Source organism: Schistocerca nitens, chromosome 4 (assembly GCF_023898315.1).
Source record: "Schistocerca nitens isolate TAMUIC-IGC-003100 chromosome 4, iqSchNite1.1, whole genome shotgun sequence".
NCBI classification, from domain to species: domain Eukaryota; kingdom Metazoa; phylum Arthropoda; class Insecta; order Orthoptera; family Acrididae; genus Schistocerca; species Schistocerca nitens.
In genome coordinates this window covers 208834863-208850834 of record NC_064617.1, presented here as the reverse complement: position 1 = coordinate 208850834, position 15972 = coordinate 208834863, and the positions used below count along the sequence as shown (strand labels likewise).

At 49.8% G+C, this 15972-nt stretch overlaps 1 protein-coding gene across 2 annotated transcripts in view; it reads left to right on the top strand.

Annotated features, from left to right (window-relative positions):
• LOC126251829 (uncharacterized) overlaps positions 1–15972 on the top strand; it is a 364384-nt gene that overhangs the window by 146480 nt on the left and 201932 nt on the right. The window lies entirely within an intron of this gene.

The following is a 15972-nucleotide window of genomic DNA, read 5'->3' as shown; positions in this document are numbered from 1 at the left end:
CCCCAGCCGCCATTTTTCAACAAGATAATGCAGAAACCACATGCTGCTGCATGAATAATCACACTTGGTGCGCGTCCAGGACACTGTGATAAGTGTGACCTACGTGAACGACATCCTGCGACCCGTAGCCATAGCCTTTTTCACAACACCCCAGCCGCCATTTTTCAACAAGACAATGCACAAAGCACATATTGCTGCATGAATAATCACACTCGGCGCGCGTCCAGGACACGGTGGTCAATGTGACCTACGTGAACGACATCCTGCGACCCGTAGCCATAGCCTTTTTCACAACACCCCAGCCGCCATTTTTCAACAATGCAATGCAGAAACCACATGTTGCTGCATGAATAATCACACTTGGTGCGCGTCCAGGACACGGTGGTCAGTGTGACCTACGTGAACGACATCCTGCGACCCGTAGCCATAGCCTTTTTCACAACACCCCAGCCGCCATTTTTCAACAATACAATGCAGAAACCACATGTTGCTGCATGAATAATCACACTTGGTGCGCGTCCAGGACACGGTGGTCAATGTGACCTACGTGAACGACATCCTGCGACCCGTAGCCATAGCCTTTTTCACAACACCCCAGCCGCCATTTTTCAACAAGACAATGCAGAAACCACATGTTGCTGCATGAATAATCACACTTGGTGCGCGTCCAGGACACGGTGGTCAGTATGACCTACGTGAACGACATCCTGCGACCCGTAGCCATAGCCTTTTTCACAACACCCCAGCCGCCATTTTTCAACAAGACAATGCAGAAACCACATGTTGCTGCATGAATAATCACACTTGGTGCGCGTCCAGGACACGGTGGTCAGTGTGACCTACGTGAACGACATCCTGTGACCCGTAGCCATAGCCTTTTTCACAACACCCCAGCCGCCATTTTTCAACAATAAATGCACAAAGTACATATTGCTGCATGAATAATCACACTCGGCGCGCGTCCAGGACACGGTGGTCAATGTGACCTACGTGAACGACATCTGCGACCCGTAGCCATAGCCTTTTTCACAACACCCCAGCCGCCATTTTTCAACAATACAATGCAGAAACCACATGTTGCTGCATGAATAATCACACTTGGTGCGCGTCCAGGACACGGTGGTCAGTATGACCTACGTGAACGACATCCTGCGACCCGTAGCCATAGCCTTTTTCACAACACCCCAGCCGCCATTTTTCAACAAGACAATGCAGAAACCACATGTTGCTGCATGAATAATCACACTTGGTGCGCGTCCAGGACACGGTGGTCAGTGTGACCTACGTGAACGACATCCTGCGACCCGTAGCCATAGCCTTTTTCACAACACCCCAGCCGCCATTTTTCAACAAGACAATGCAGAAACCACATGTTGCTGCATGAATAATCACACTTGGTGCGCGTCCAGGACACGGTGGTCAATGTGACCTACGTGAACGACATCCTGCGACCCGTAGCCATAGCCTTTTTCACAACACCCCAGCCGCCATTTTTCAACAAGACAATGCACAAAGCACATATTGCTGCATGAATAATCACACTCGGAGCGCGTCCAGGACACGGTGGTCAATGTGACCTACGTGAACGACATCCTGCGACCCGTAGCCATAGCCATTTTCACAACACCCCAGCCGCCATTTTTCAACAAGACAATGCAGAAACCACATGTTGCTGCATGAATAATCACACTTGGTGCGCGTCCAGGACACTGTGATAAGTGTGACCTACGTGAACGACATCCTGCGACCTGTAGCCATAGCCTTTTTCACAACACCCCAGCCGCCATTTTTCAACAAGACAATGCAGAAACCACATGTTGCTGCATGAATAAACACACTCGGCGCGCGTCCAGGACACGGTGGTCAATGTGACCTACGTGAACGACATCTGCGACCCGTAGCCATAGCCTTTTTCACAACACCGCAGCCGCCATTTTTCAACAATACAATGCAGAAACCACATGTTGCTGCATGAATAATCACACTTGGTGCGCGTCCAGGACACGGTGGTCAGTATGACCTACGTGAACGACATCCTGCGACCCGTAGCCATAGCCTTTTTCACAACACCCCAGCCGCCATTTTTCAACAAGAGAATGCAGAAACCACATGTTGCAGCATGAATAATCACACTTGGTGCGCGTCCAGGACACGGTGGTCAGTGTGACCTACGTGAACGACATCCTGTGACCCGTAGCCATAGCCTTTTTCACAACACCCCAGCCGCCATTTTTCAACAATACAATGCACAAAGCACATATTGCTGCATGAATAATCACACTCGGCGCGCGTCCAGGACACGGTGGTCAATGTGACCTACGTGAACGACATCCTGCGACCCGTAGCCATAGCCTTTTTCACAACACCCCAGCCGCCATTTTTCAACAATACAATGCAGAAACCACATGTTGCTGCATGAATAATCACACTTGGTGCGCGTCCAGGACACGGTGGTCAGTATGACCTACGTGAACGACATCCTGCGACCCGTAGCCATAGCCTTTTTCACAACAACCCAGCCGCCATTTTTCAACAAGACAATGCAGAAACCACATGTTGCTGCATGAATAATCACACTTGGTGCGCGTCCAGGACACGGTGGTCAGTGTGACCTACGTGAACGACATCCTGCGACCCGTAGCCATAGCCTTTTTCACAACACCCCAGCCGCCATTTTTCAACATGACAATGCAGAAACCACATGTTGCTGCATGAATAATCACACTTGGTGCGCGTCCAGGACACGGTGGTCAATGTGACCTACGTGAACGACATCCTGCGACCCGTAGCCATAGCCTTTTTCACAACACCCCAGCCGCCATTTTCCAACAAGACAATGCACAAAGCACATATTGCTGCATGAATAATCACACTCGGCGCGCGTCCAGGACACGGTGGTCAATGTGACCTACGTGAACGACATCCTGCGACCCGTAGCCATAGCCTTTTTCACAACACCCCAGCCACCATTTTTCAACAATACAATGCAGAAACCACATGTTGCTGCATGAATAATCACACTTTGTGCGCGTCCAGGATATGGTGATCAGTGTGACCTACGTGCACGACATCCTGCGACCTATAGCCATAGCCTTTTTCACAACACCCCAGCCGCCATTTTTCAACAATACAATGCAGAAACCACATGTTGCTGCATGAATAATCACACTTGGTGCGCGTCCAGGACACGGTGGTCAGTGTGACCTACGTGAACGACATCCTGCGACCCGTAGCCATAGCCTTTTTCACAACACCCCAGCCGCCATTTTTCAACAATACAATGCAGAAACCACATGTTGCTGCATGAATAATCACACTTGGTGCGCGTCCAAGACACGGTGATCAGTGTGACCTACGTGAACGACATCCTGCAACCCGTAGCCATAGCCTTTTTCACAACACCCTAGCCGCCATTCTTCAACAAGACAATGCAGAAACCACATGTTGCTGCATGAATAATCACACTTGGTGCGCGTCCAGGACACGGTGGTCAGTGTGACCTACGTGAACGACATCCTGCGACCCGTAGCCATAGCCTTTTTCACAACACCCCAGCCGCCATTTTTCAACAATACAATGCAGAAACCACTTGTTGCTGCATGAATAATCACACTTGGTGTGCGTCCAGGACACGGTGATCAGTTTGACCTACGTGAACGACATCCTGCGACCCGTAGCCATAGCCTTTTTCACAACACCCCAGCCGCCATTTTTCAACAATACAATGCAGAAACTACATGTTGCTGCATGAATAATCACACTTGGTGCGCGTCCAGGACACGGTGATCAGTGTGACCTACGTGAACGACATCCTGCGACCCGTAGCCATAGCCTTTTTCACAACACCCCAGCCGCCTTTTTTCAACAATACAATGCAGCAACCACATGTTGCTGCATGAACAATCACACTTGGCGTGCGTCCAGGACACGGTGATCAGTGTGACCTACGTGAACGACATCCTGCGACCCGTAGCCATAGCCTTTTTCACAACACCCCAGCCGCCATTTTTCAACAATACAATGCAGAAACCACATGTTGCTGCATGAATAATCACACTTGTTGCGCGTCCAGGACACGGTGGTCAGTGTGACCTACGTGAACGACATCCTGCGGCCCGTAGCCACAGCCTTTTTCACAACACAACAGCCGCCATTTTTCAACAATACAATGCAGAAACCACATGTTGCTGCATGAATAATCACACTTGGTGCGCGTCCAGGATACGGTGATCAGTGTGACCTACGTGAACGACATCCTGCGACCCGTAGCCATAGCCTTTTTCACAACACCCCAGCCGCCATTTTTCAACAATACAATGCAGAATCCACATGTTGCTGCATGAACAATCACACTTGGCGCGCGTCCAGGACACGGTGATCAGTGTGACCTACGTGAACGACATCCTGCGACCCGTAGCCATATCCTTTTTCACAACACCCCAGCCGCCATTTTTCAACAAGACAATGCAGAAACCACATGTTGCTGCATGAATAATCACACTTGGTGCGCGTCCAGGACACGGTGGTCAGTGTGACCTACGTGAACGACATCCTGCGACCCGTAGCCATAGCCTTTTTCACAACACCCCAGCCGCCATTTTTCAACAAGACAATGCACAAAGCACATGTTGCTGCATGAATAATCACACTTGGTGCGCGTCCAGGACACGGTGATCAGTGTGACCTACGTGAACGACATCCTGCGACCCGTAGCCATAGCCTTTTTCACAACACCCCAGCCGCCATTTTTCAACAATACAATGCAGAAACCACATGTTGCTGCATGAATAATCACACTTGGTGCGCGTCCAGGACACGGTGGTCAGTGTGACCTACGTGAACGACATCCTGCGACCCGTAGCATTAGCCTTTTTCACAACACCCCAGCCGCCATTTTTCAACAATACAATGCAGAAACCACATGTTGCTGCATGAATAATCACACTTGGTGCGCGTCCAGGACACGGTGGTCAATGTGACCTACGCGAACGACATCCTGCGACCCGTAGCCATAGCCTTTTTCACAACACCGCAGCCGCCATTTTTCAACAAGACAATGCACAAAGCACATATTGCTGCATGAATAATCACACTCGGTGCGCGTCCAGGACACGGTGGTCAATGTGACCTACGTGAACGACATCCTGCGACCCGTAGCCACAGCCTTTTTCACAACACCCAAGCCGCCATTTTTCAACAATACAATGCAGAAACCACATGTTGCTGCATGAATAATCACACTTGGTGCGCGTCCAGGACACGGTGGTCAGTGTGACCTACGTGAACGACATGCTGCAACCCGTAGCCATAGCCTTTTTCACAACACCCCAGCCGCCATTCTTCAACAAGACAATGCAGAAACCACATGTTGCTGCATGAATAATCACACTTGGTGCGCGTCCAGGACACGGTGGTCAATGTGACCTACGTGAACGACATCCTGCGACCCGTAGCCATAGCCTTTTTCACAACACCCCAGCCGCCATTTTTCAACAAGATAATGCAGAAACCACATGCTGCTGCATGAAAAATCACACTTGGTGCGCGTCCAGAACACTGTGATAATTGTGACCTACATGAACGACATCCTGTGACCCGTAGCCATAGCCTTTTTCACAACACCCCAGCCGCCATTTTTCAACAAGACAATGCACAAAGCACATATTGCTGCATGAATAATCACACTCGGCGCGCGTCCAGGACACGGTGGTCAATGTGACCTACGTGAACGACATCCTGCGACCCGTAGCCATAGCCTTTTTCACAACACCCCAGCCGCCATTTTTCAACAATACAATGCAGAAACCACATGTTGCTGCATGAATAATCACACGTGGTGTGCGTCCAGGACACGGTGGTCAATGTGACCTACGTGAACGACATCCTGCGACCCGTAGCCATAGCCTTTTTCACAACACCCCAGCCGCCATTTTTCAACAAGACAATGCAGAAACCACATGTTGCTGCATGAATAATCACACTTGGTGCGCGTCCAGGACATGGTGGTCAGTGTGACCTACGTGAACGACATCCTGTGACCCGTAGCCATAGCCTTTTTCACAACACCCCAGCCGCCATTTTTCAACAATACAATGCACAAAGCACATATTGCTGCATGAATAATCACACTCGGCGCGCGTCCAGGACACGGTGGTCAATGTGACCTACGTGAACGACATCTGCGACCCGTAGCCATAGCCTTTTTCACAACACCCCAGCCGCCATTTTTCAACAATACAATGCAGAAACCACATGTTGCTGCATGAATAATCACACTTGGTGCGCGTCCAGGACACGGTGGTCAGTATGACCTACGTGAACGACATCCTGCGACCCGTAGCCATAGCCTTTTTCACAACACCCCAGCCGCCATTTTTCAACAAGACAATGCAGAAACCACATGTTGCTGCATGAATAATCACACTTGGTGCCCGTCCAGGACACGGTGGTCAGTGTGACCTACGTGAACGACATCCTGCGACCCGTAGCCATAGCCTTTTTCACAACACCCCAGCCGCCATTTTTCAACAAGACAATGCAGAAACCACATGTTGCTGCATGAATAATCACACTTGGTGCGCGTCCAGGACACTGTGATAAGTGTGACCTACGTGAACGACATCCTGCGACCTGTAGCCATAGCCTTTTTCACAACACCCCAGCCGCCATTTTTCAACAAGACAATGCAGAAACCACATGTTGCTGCATGAATAAACACACTTGGTGCGCGTCCAGGACACGGTGGTCAGTGTGACCTACGTGAACGACATCCTGTGACCCGTAGCCATAGCCTTTTTCACAACACCCCAGCCGCCATTTTCCAACAAGACAATGCACAAAGCACATATTGCTGCATGAATAATCACACTCGGCGCGCGTCCAGGACACGGTGGTCAATGTGACCTACGTGAACGACATCCTGCGACCCGTAGCCATAGCCTTTTTCACAACACCCCAGCCACCATTTTTCAACAAGACAATGCAGAAACCACATGTTGCTGCATGAATAATCACACTTGGTGCGCGTCCAGGACACTGTGATAAGTGTGACCTACGTGAGCGACATCCTGCGACCTGTAGCCATAGCCTTTTTCACAACACCCCAGCCGCCATTTTTCAACAAGACAATGCACAAAGCACATATTGCTGCATGAATAATCACACTCGGTGCGCGTCCAGGACCCGGTGGTCATTGTGACCTACGTTAACGACATCTGCAACCCATAGCCATAGCCTTTTTCACAACACCCCAGCCGCCAGATTTCAACAATACAATGCAGAAACAACATGTTGCTGCATGAATAATCACACTTGGTGCGCGTCCAGGATATGGTGATCAGTGTGACCTACGTGAACGACATCCCGCGACCTATAGCCATAGCCTTTTTCACAACACCCCAGCCGCCATTTTTCAACAATACAATGCAGAAACCACATGTTGCTGCATGAATAATCACACTTGGTGCGCGTCCAGGACACAGTGGTCAGTGTGACCTACGTGACCGACATCCTGCGACCCGTAGCCATAGCCTTTTTCACAACACCCCAGCCGCCATTTTTCAACAATACAATGCAGAAACCACATGTTGCTGCATGAATAATCACACTTGGTGCGCGTCCAAGACACGGTGATCAGTGTGACCTACGTGAACGACATCCTGCGACCCGTAGCCATAGCCTTTTTCACAACACCCCAGCCGCCATTCTTCAACAAGACAATGCAGAAACCACATGTTGCTGCATGAATAATCACACTTGGTGCGCGTCCAGGACACGGTGGTCAGTGTGACCTACGTGAACGACATCCTGCGACCCATAGCCATAGCCTTTTTCACAACACCCCAGCCGCCATTTTTCAACAATACAATGCAGAAACTACATGTTGCTGCATGAATAATCACACTTGGTGTGCGTCCAGGACACGGTGATCAGTGTGACCTACGTGAACGACATCCTGCGACCTGTAGCCATAGCCTTTTTCACAACACCCCAGCCGCCATTTTTCAACAATACAATGCAGAAACTACATGTTGCTGCATGAATAATCACACTTGGTGCGCGTCCAGGACACGGTGATCAGTGTGACCTACGTGAACGACATCCTGCGACCCGTAGCCATAGCCTTTTTCACAACACCCCAGCCGCCTTTTTTCAACAATACAATGCAGAAACCACATGTTGCTGCATGAACAATCACACTTGGCGCGCGTCCAGGACACGGTGATCAGTGTGACCTACGTGAACGACATCCTGCGACCCGTAGCCATAGCCTTTTTCACAACACCCCAGCCGCCATTTTTCGACAATACAATGCAGAAACCACATGTTGCTGCATGAATAATCACACTTGTTGCGCGTCCAGGACACGGTGGTCAGTGTGACCTACGTGAACGACATCCTGCGACCCGTAGCCATAGCCTTTTTCACAACACCCCAGCCGCCATTTTTCAACAATACAATGCAGAAACCACATGTTGCTGCATGAATAATCACACTTGGTGCGCGTCCAGGATATGGTGATCAGTGTGACCTACGTGAACGACATCCTGCGACCCGTAGCCATAGCCTTTTTCACAACACCCCAGCCGCCATTTTTCAACAATACAATGCAGAAACCACATGTTGCTGCATGAATAATCACACTTGGTGCGCGTCCAGGACACGGTGATTAGTGTGACCTACGTGAACGACATCCTGCGACCCGTAGCCATAGCCTTTTTCACAACACCCCAGCCGCCATTTTTCAACAATACAATGCAGAAACCACATGTTGCTGCATGAATAATCACACTTGGTGCGCGTCCAGGATATGGTGATCAGCGTGACCTACGTGAACGACCTCCTGCGACCCGTAGCCATAGCCTTTTTCACAACACCCCAGCCGCCATTTTTCAACAATACAATGCAGAAACCACATGTTACTGCATGAATAATCACACTTGGTGCGCGCCCAGGACACGGTGATCAGTGTGACCTACGTGAACGACATCCTATGACCCGTAGCCATAGCCTTTTTCACAACACCCCAGCCGCCATTTTTCAACAATACAATGCAGAAACCACATGTTACTGCATGAATAATCACACTTGGTGCGCGTCCAGCACACGGTGATCAGTGTGACCTATGTGAACGACATACTGCGACCCGTAGCCATAGCCTATTTCACAACACCCCAGCCGCCATTTTTCAACAATACAATGCAGAATCCACATGTTGCTGCATGAACAATCACACTTGGTGCGCGTCCAGGACACGGTGGTCAGTGTGACCTACGTGAACGACATCCTGCGACCCGTAGCCATAGCCTTTTTCACAACACCCCAGCCGCCATTTTTCAACAAGACAATGCACAAAGCACATGTTGCTGCATGAATAATCACACTTGGTGCGCGTCCAGGACACGGTGATCAGTGTGACCTACGTGAACGACATCCTGCGACCCGTAGCCATAGCCTTTTTCACAACACCCCAGCCGCCATTTTTCAACAATACAATGCAGAAACCACATGTTGCTGCATGAATAATCACACTTGGTGCGCGTCCAGGACACGGTGGTCAGTGTGACCTACGTGAACGACATCCTGTGACCCGTAGCATTAGCCTTTTTCACAACACCCCAGCCGCCATTTTTCAACAATACAATGCAGAAACCACATGTTGCTGCATGAATAATCACACTTGGTGCACGTCCAGGACAAGGTGGTCAATGTGACCTACGTGAACGACATCCTGCGACCCGTAGCCATAGCCTTTTTCACAACACCGCAGCCGCCATTTTTCAACAAGACAATGCACAAAGCACATATTGCTGCATGAATAATCACACTCGGCGCGCGTCCAGGACACGGTGGTCAATGTAACCTACGTGAACGACATCCTGCGACCCGTAGCCACAGCCTTTTTCACAACACCCCAGCCGCCATTTTTCAACAATACAATGCAGAAACCACATGTTGCTGCATGAATAATCACACTTGGTGCGCGTCCAGGACACGGTGGTCAGTGTGACCTATGTGAACGACATCCTGCAACCCGTAGCCATAGCCTTTTTCACAACACCCCAGCCGCCATTCTTCAACAAGACAATGCAGAAACCACATGTTGCTGCATGAATAATCACACTTGGTGCGCGTCCAGGACACGGTGGTCAATGTGACCTACGTGAACGACATCCTGCGACCCGTAGCCATAGCCTTTTTCACAACACCCCAGCCGCCATTTTTCAACAAGATAATGCAGAAACCACATGCTGCTGCATGAATAATCACACTTGGTGCGCGTCCAGGACACTGTGATAAGTGTGACCTACGTGAACGACATCCTGCGACCCGTAGCCATAGCCTTTTTCACAACACCCCAGCCGCCATTTTTCAACAAGACAATGCACAAAGCACATATTGCTGCATGAATAATCACACTCGGCGCGCGTCCAGGACACGGTGGTCGATGTGACCTACGTGAACGACATCTGTGACCCGTAGCCATAGCCTTTTTCACAACACCCCAGCCGCCATTTTTCAACAATACAACGCAGAAACCACATGTTGCTGCATGAATAATCACACTTGGTGCGCGTCCAGGACACGGTGGTCAGTGTGACCTACGTGAACGACATCCTGCGACCCGTAGCCATAGCCTTTTTCACAACACCCCAGCCGCCATTTTTCAACAAGACAATGCAGAAACCACATGTTGCTGCATGAATAATCACACTTGGTGCGCGTCCAGGACACGGTGGTCAGTGTGACCTACGTGAACGACATCCTGCGACCCGTAGCCATAGCCTTTTTCACAACACCCCAGCCGCCATTTTTCAACAAGACAGTGCAGAAACCACATGTTGCTGCATGAATAATCACACTTGGTGCGCGTCCAGGACACGGTGGTCAATGTGACCTACGTGAACGACATCCTGCGACCCGTAGCCATAGCCTTTTTCACAACACCGCAGCCGCCATTTTTCAACAAGACAATGCACAAAGCACATATTGCTGCATGAATAATCACACTCGGCGCGCGTCCAGGACACGGTGGTCAATGTGACCAATGTGAACGACATCCTGCGACCCGTAGCCATAGCCTTTTTCACAACACCCCAGCCGCCATTTTTCAACAAGACAATGCAGAATCCACATGTTGCTGCATGAATAATCACACTTGGTGCGCGTCCAGGACACTGTGATAAGTGTGACCTACGTGAACGACATCCTGCGACCTGTAGCCATAGCCTTTTTCACAACACCCCAGCCGCCATTTTTCAACAAGACAATGCAGAAACCACATGTTGCTGCATGAATAAACACACTTGGTGCGCGTCCAGGACACGTTGGTCAGTGTGACCTACGTGAACGACATCCTGTGACCCGTAGCCATAGCCTTTTTCACAACACCCCAGCCGCCATTTTTCAACAATACAATGCACAAAGCACATATTGCTGCATGAATAATCACACTCGGCGCGCGTCCAGGACACGGTGGTCAATGTGACCTACGTGAACGACATCCTGCGACCCGTAGCCATAGCCTTTTTCACAACACCCCAGCCGCCATTTTTCAACAATACAATGAGGAAACCACATGTTGCTGCATGAATAATCACACTTGGTGCGCGTCCAGGACACGGTGGTCAGTATGACCTACGTGAACGACATCCTGCGACCCGTAGCCATAGCCTTTTTCACAACACCCCAGCCGCCATTTTTCAACAAGACAATGCAGAAACCACATGTTGCTGCATGAATAATCACACTTGGTGCGCGTCCAGGACACGGTGGTCAGTGTGACCTACGTGAACGACATCATGCGACCCGTAGCCATAGCCTTTTTCACAACACCCCAGCCGCCATTTTTCAACAAGACAATGCAGAAACCACATGTTGCTGCATGAATAATCACACTTGGTGCGCGTCCAGGACACGGTGGTCAATGTGACCTACGTGAACGACATCCTGCAACCCGTAGCCATAGCCTTTTTCACAACACCCCAGCCGCCATTTTTCAACAAGACAATGCACAAAGCACATATTGCTGCATGAATAATCACACTCGGCGCGCGTCCAGGACACGGTGGTCAATGTGACCTACATGAACGACATCCTGCGACCCGTAGCCATAGCCTTTTTCACAACACCCCAGCCGCCATTTTTCAACAATACAATGCAGAAACCACATGTTGCTGCATGAATAATCACACTTGGTGCGCGTCCAAGACACGGTGATCAGTGTGACCTACGTGAACGACATCCTGCGACCCGTAGCCATAGCCTTTTTCACAACACCCCAGCCGCCATTCTTCAACAAGACAATGCAGAAACCACATGTTGCTGCATGAATAATCACACTTGGTGCGCGTCCAGGACACGGTGGTCAGTGTGACCTACGTGACCGACATCCTGCGACTGAAACTTCCCCTTTAAACTATTTATACTTACGACTGTGCTTAAACTGACACACAATATTTTTTAGCGCAACGCAATCTGACTTTCAACACACAATATTTTGTTAGCGCAACGCAATCTGACTTTCAAAATTCTCTACAAGAGAATGGCCCTGACTAACATTAAACTATCTCTGTCACAAATCACTTACCTCACAAAAATCTTCGCTGCTCAAGCTACTGCAATACAGCGAGCGCCACTACTGCCAGTTAAATAAATATTCGAACTATGGAAGGCACTAACTACTCATAGGGATAGTTAGCAAATAAAAGATATTAATAGAGAACCAACAATGTATTTACCTTGATATCATGACAAATTACAAAACTCCGCCATCTCTCTCCCCACATCCACCACTGCTGGCGGCTCACCTCCAACTGCCCAGCGCTACGCGCTGTTCACAGCCAGCTGCCTAACACTACAATGGTTGAGTATTACAACAATGCAAAGCAGCCACAGACTGCACACGGCACAGCCGGTGATTTTCATACTGAGGTGGCGTTATCAATAAAAAAACCTAAACAGCCTACTTACACGACCCGTAGCCATAGCCTTTTTCACAACACCCCAGCCGCCATTTTTCAACAATACAATGCAGAAACCACATGTTGCTGCATGAATAATCACACTTGGTGTGCGTCCAGGACACGGTGATCAGTGTGACCTACGTGAACGACATCCTGCGACCCGTAGCCATAGCCTTTTTCACAACACCCCAGCCGCCATTTTTCAACAATACAATGCAGAAACTACATGTTGCTGCATGAATAATCACACTTGGTGCGCGTCCAGGACACGGTGATCAGTGTGACCTACGTGAACGACATCCTGCGACCCGTAGCCATAGCCTTTTTCACAACACCCCAGCCGCCTTTTTTCAACAATACAATGCAGAAACCACATGTTGCTGCATGAACAATCACACTTGGCGCGCGTCCAGGACACGGTGATCAGTGTGACCTACGTGAACGACATCCTGCGACCCGTAGCCATAGCCTTTTTCACAACACCCCAGCCGCCATTTTTCAACAATACAATGCAGAAACCACATGTTGCTGCATGAATAATCACACTTGTTGCTCGTCCAGGACACGGTGGTCAGTGTGACCTACGTGAACGACATCCTGCGACAAGTAGCCATAGCCTTTTTCACAACACCCCAGCCGCCATTTTTCAACAATACAATGCAGAAACCACATGTTGCTGCATGAATAATCACACTTGGTGCGCGTCCAGGATATGGTGATCAGTGTGACCTACGTGAACGACATCCTGCGACCCGTAGCCATAGCCTTTTTCACAACACCCCAGCCGCCATTTTTCAACAATACAATGCAGAAACCACATGTTGCTGCATGAATAATCACACTTCGTGCGCGTCCAGGATATGGTGATCAGTGTGACCTACGTGAACGACATCCTGCGACCCGTAGCCATAGCCTTTTTCACAACACCCCAGTCGCCATTTTTCAACAATACAATGCAGAAACCACATGTTGCTGCATGAATAATCACACTTGGTGCGCGTCCAGGACACGGTGATTAGTGTGACCTACGTGAACGACATCCTGCGACCCGTAGCCATAGCCTTTTTCACAACACCCCAGCCGCCATTTTTCAACAATACAATGCAGAAACCACATGTTGCTGCATGAATAATCACACTTGGTGTCCGTCCAGGACACGGTGATCAGTGTGACCTACGTGAACGACATCCTGCGACCCGTAGCCATAGCCTTTTTCACAACACCCCAGCCGCCATTTTTCAACAATACAGTGCAGAAACTACATGTTGCTGCATGAATAATCACACTTAGTGCGCGTCCAGGACACGGTGATCAGTGTGACCTATGTGAACGACATCCTGTGACCCGTAGCCATAGCCTTTTTCACAACACCCCAGCCGCCTTTTTTCAACAATACAATGCAGAAACCACATGTTGCTGCATGAACAATCACACTTGGCGCGCGTCCAGGACACGGTGATCAGTGTGACCTACGTGAACGACATCCTGCGACCTGTAGCCATAGCCTTTTTCACAACACCCCAGCCGCCATTTTTCAACAATACAATGCAGAAACCACATGTTACTGCATGAATAATCACACTTGTTGCGCGTCCAGGACACGGTGGTCAGTGTGACCTACGTGAACGACATCCTGCGACCCGTAGCCATAGCCTTTTTCACAACACCCCAGCCGCCATTTTTCAACAATACAATGCAGAAACCACATGTTGCTGCATGAATAATCACACTTCGTGCGCGTCCAGGATATGGTGATCAGTGTGACCTACGTGAACGACATCCTGCGACCCGTAGCCATAGCCTTTTTCACAACACCCCAGTCGCCATTTTTCAACAATACAATGCAGAAACCACATGTTGCTGCATGAATAATCACACTTGGTGCGCGTCCAGGACACGGTGATTAGTGTGACCTACGTGAACGACATCCTGCGACCCGTAGCCATAGCCTTTTTCACAACACCCCAGCCGCCATTTTTCAACAATACAATGCAGAAACCACATGTTGCTGCATGAATAATCACACTTGGTGCGCGTCCAGGATATGGTGATCAGTGTGACCTACGTGAACGACATCCTGCGACCCGTAGCCATAGCCTTTTTCACAACACCCCAGCCGCCATTTTTCAACAATACAATGCAGAAACCACATGTTACTGCATGAATAATCACACTTGGTGCGCGCCCAGGACACGGTGATCAGTGTGACCTACGTGAACGACATACTGTGACCCGTAGCCATAGCCTTTTTCACAACACCCCAGCCGCCATTTTTCAACAATACAGTGCAGAAACCACATGTTACTGCATGAATAATCACACTTGGTGCGCGTCCAGCACACGGTGATCAGTGTGACCTACGTGAACGACATCCTGCGACCCGTAGCCATAGCCTTTTTCACAACACCCCAGCCGCCATTTTTCAACAATACAATGCAGAATCCACATGTGGCTGCATGAACAATCACACTTGGCGCGCGTCCAGGACACGGTGATCAGTGTGACCTACGTGAACGACATCCTGCGACCCGTAGCCATATCCCTTTTCACAACACCCCAGCCGCCATTTTCAACAAGACAATGCAGAAACCACATGTTGCTGCATGAATAATCACACTTGGTGCGCGTCCAGGACACGGTGGTCAGTGTGACCTACGTGAACGACATCCTGCGACCCGTAGCCATAGCCTTTTTCACAACACCCCAGCCGCCATTTTTCAACAAGACAATGCACAAAGCACATGTTGCTGCATGAATAATCACAATTGGTGCGCGTCCAGGACACGGTGATCAGTGTGACCTACGTGAACGACATCCTGCGACCCGTAGCCGTAGCCTTTTTCACAACACCCCAGCCGCCATTTTTCAACAATACAATGCAGAAACCACATGTTGCTGCATGAATAATCACACTTGGTGCGCGGTCAGGACACGGTGGTCAGTGTGACCTACGTGAACGACATCCTGCGACCCGTAGCCATAGCCTTTTTCACAACACCCCAGCCGC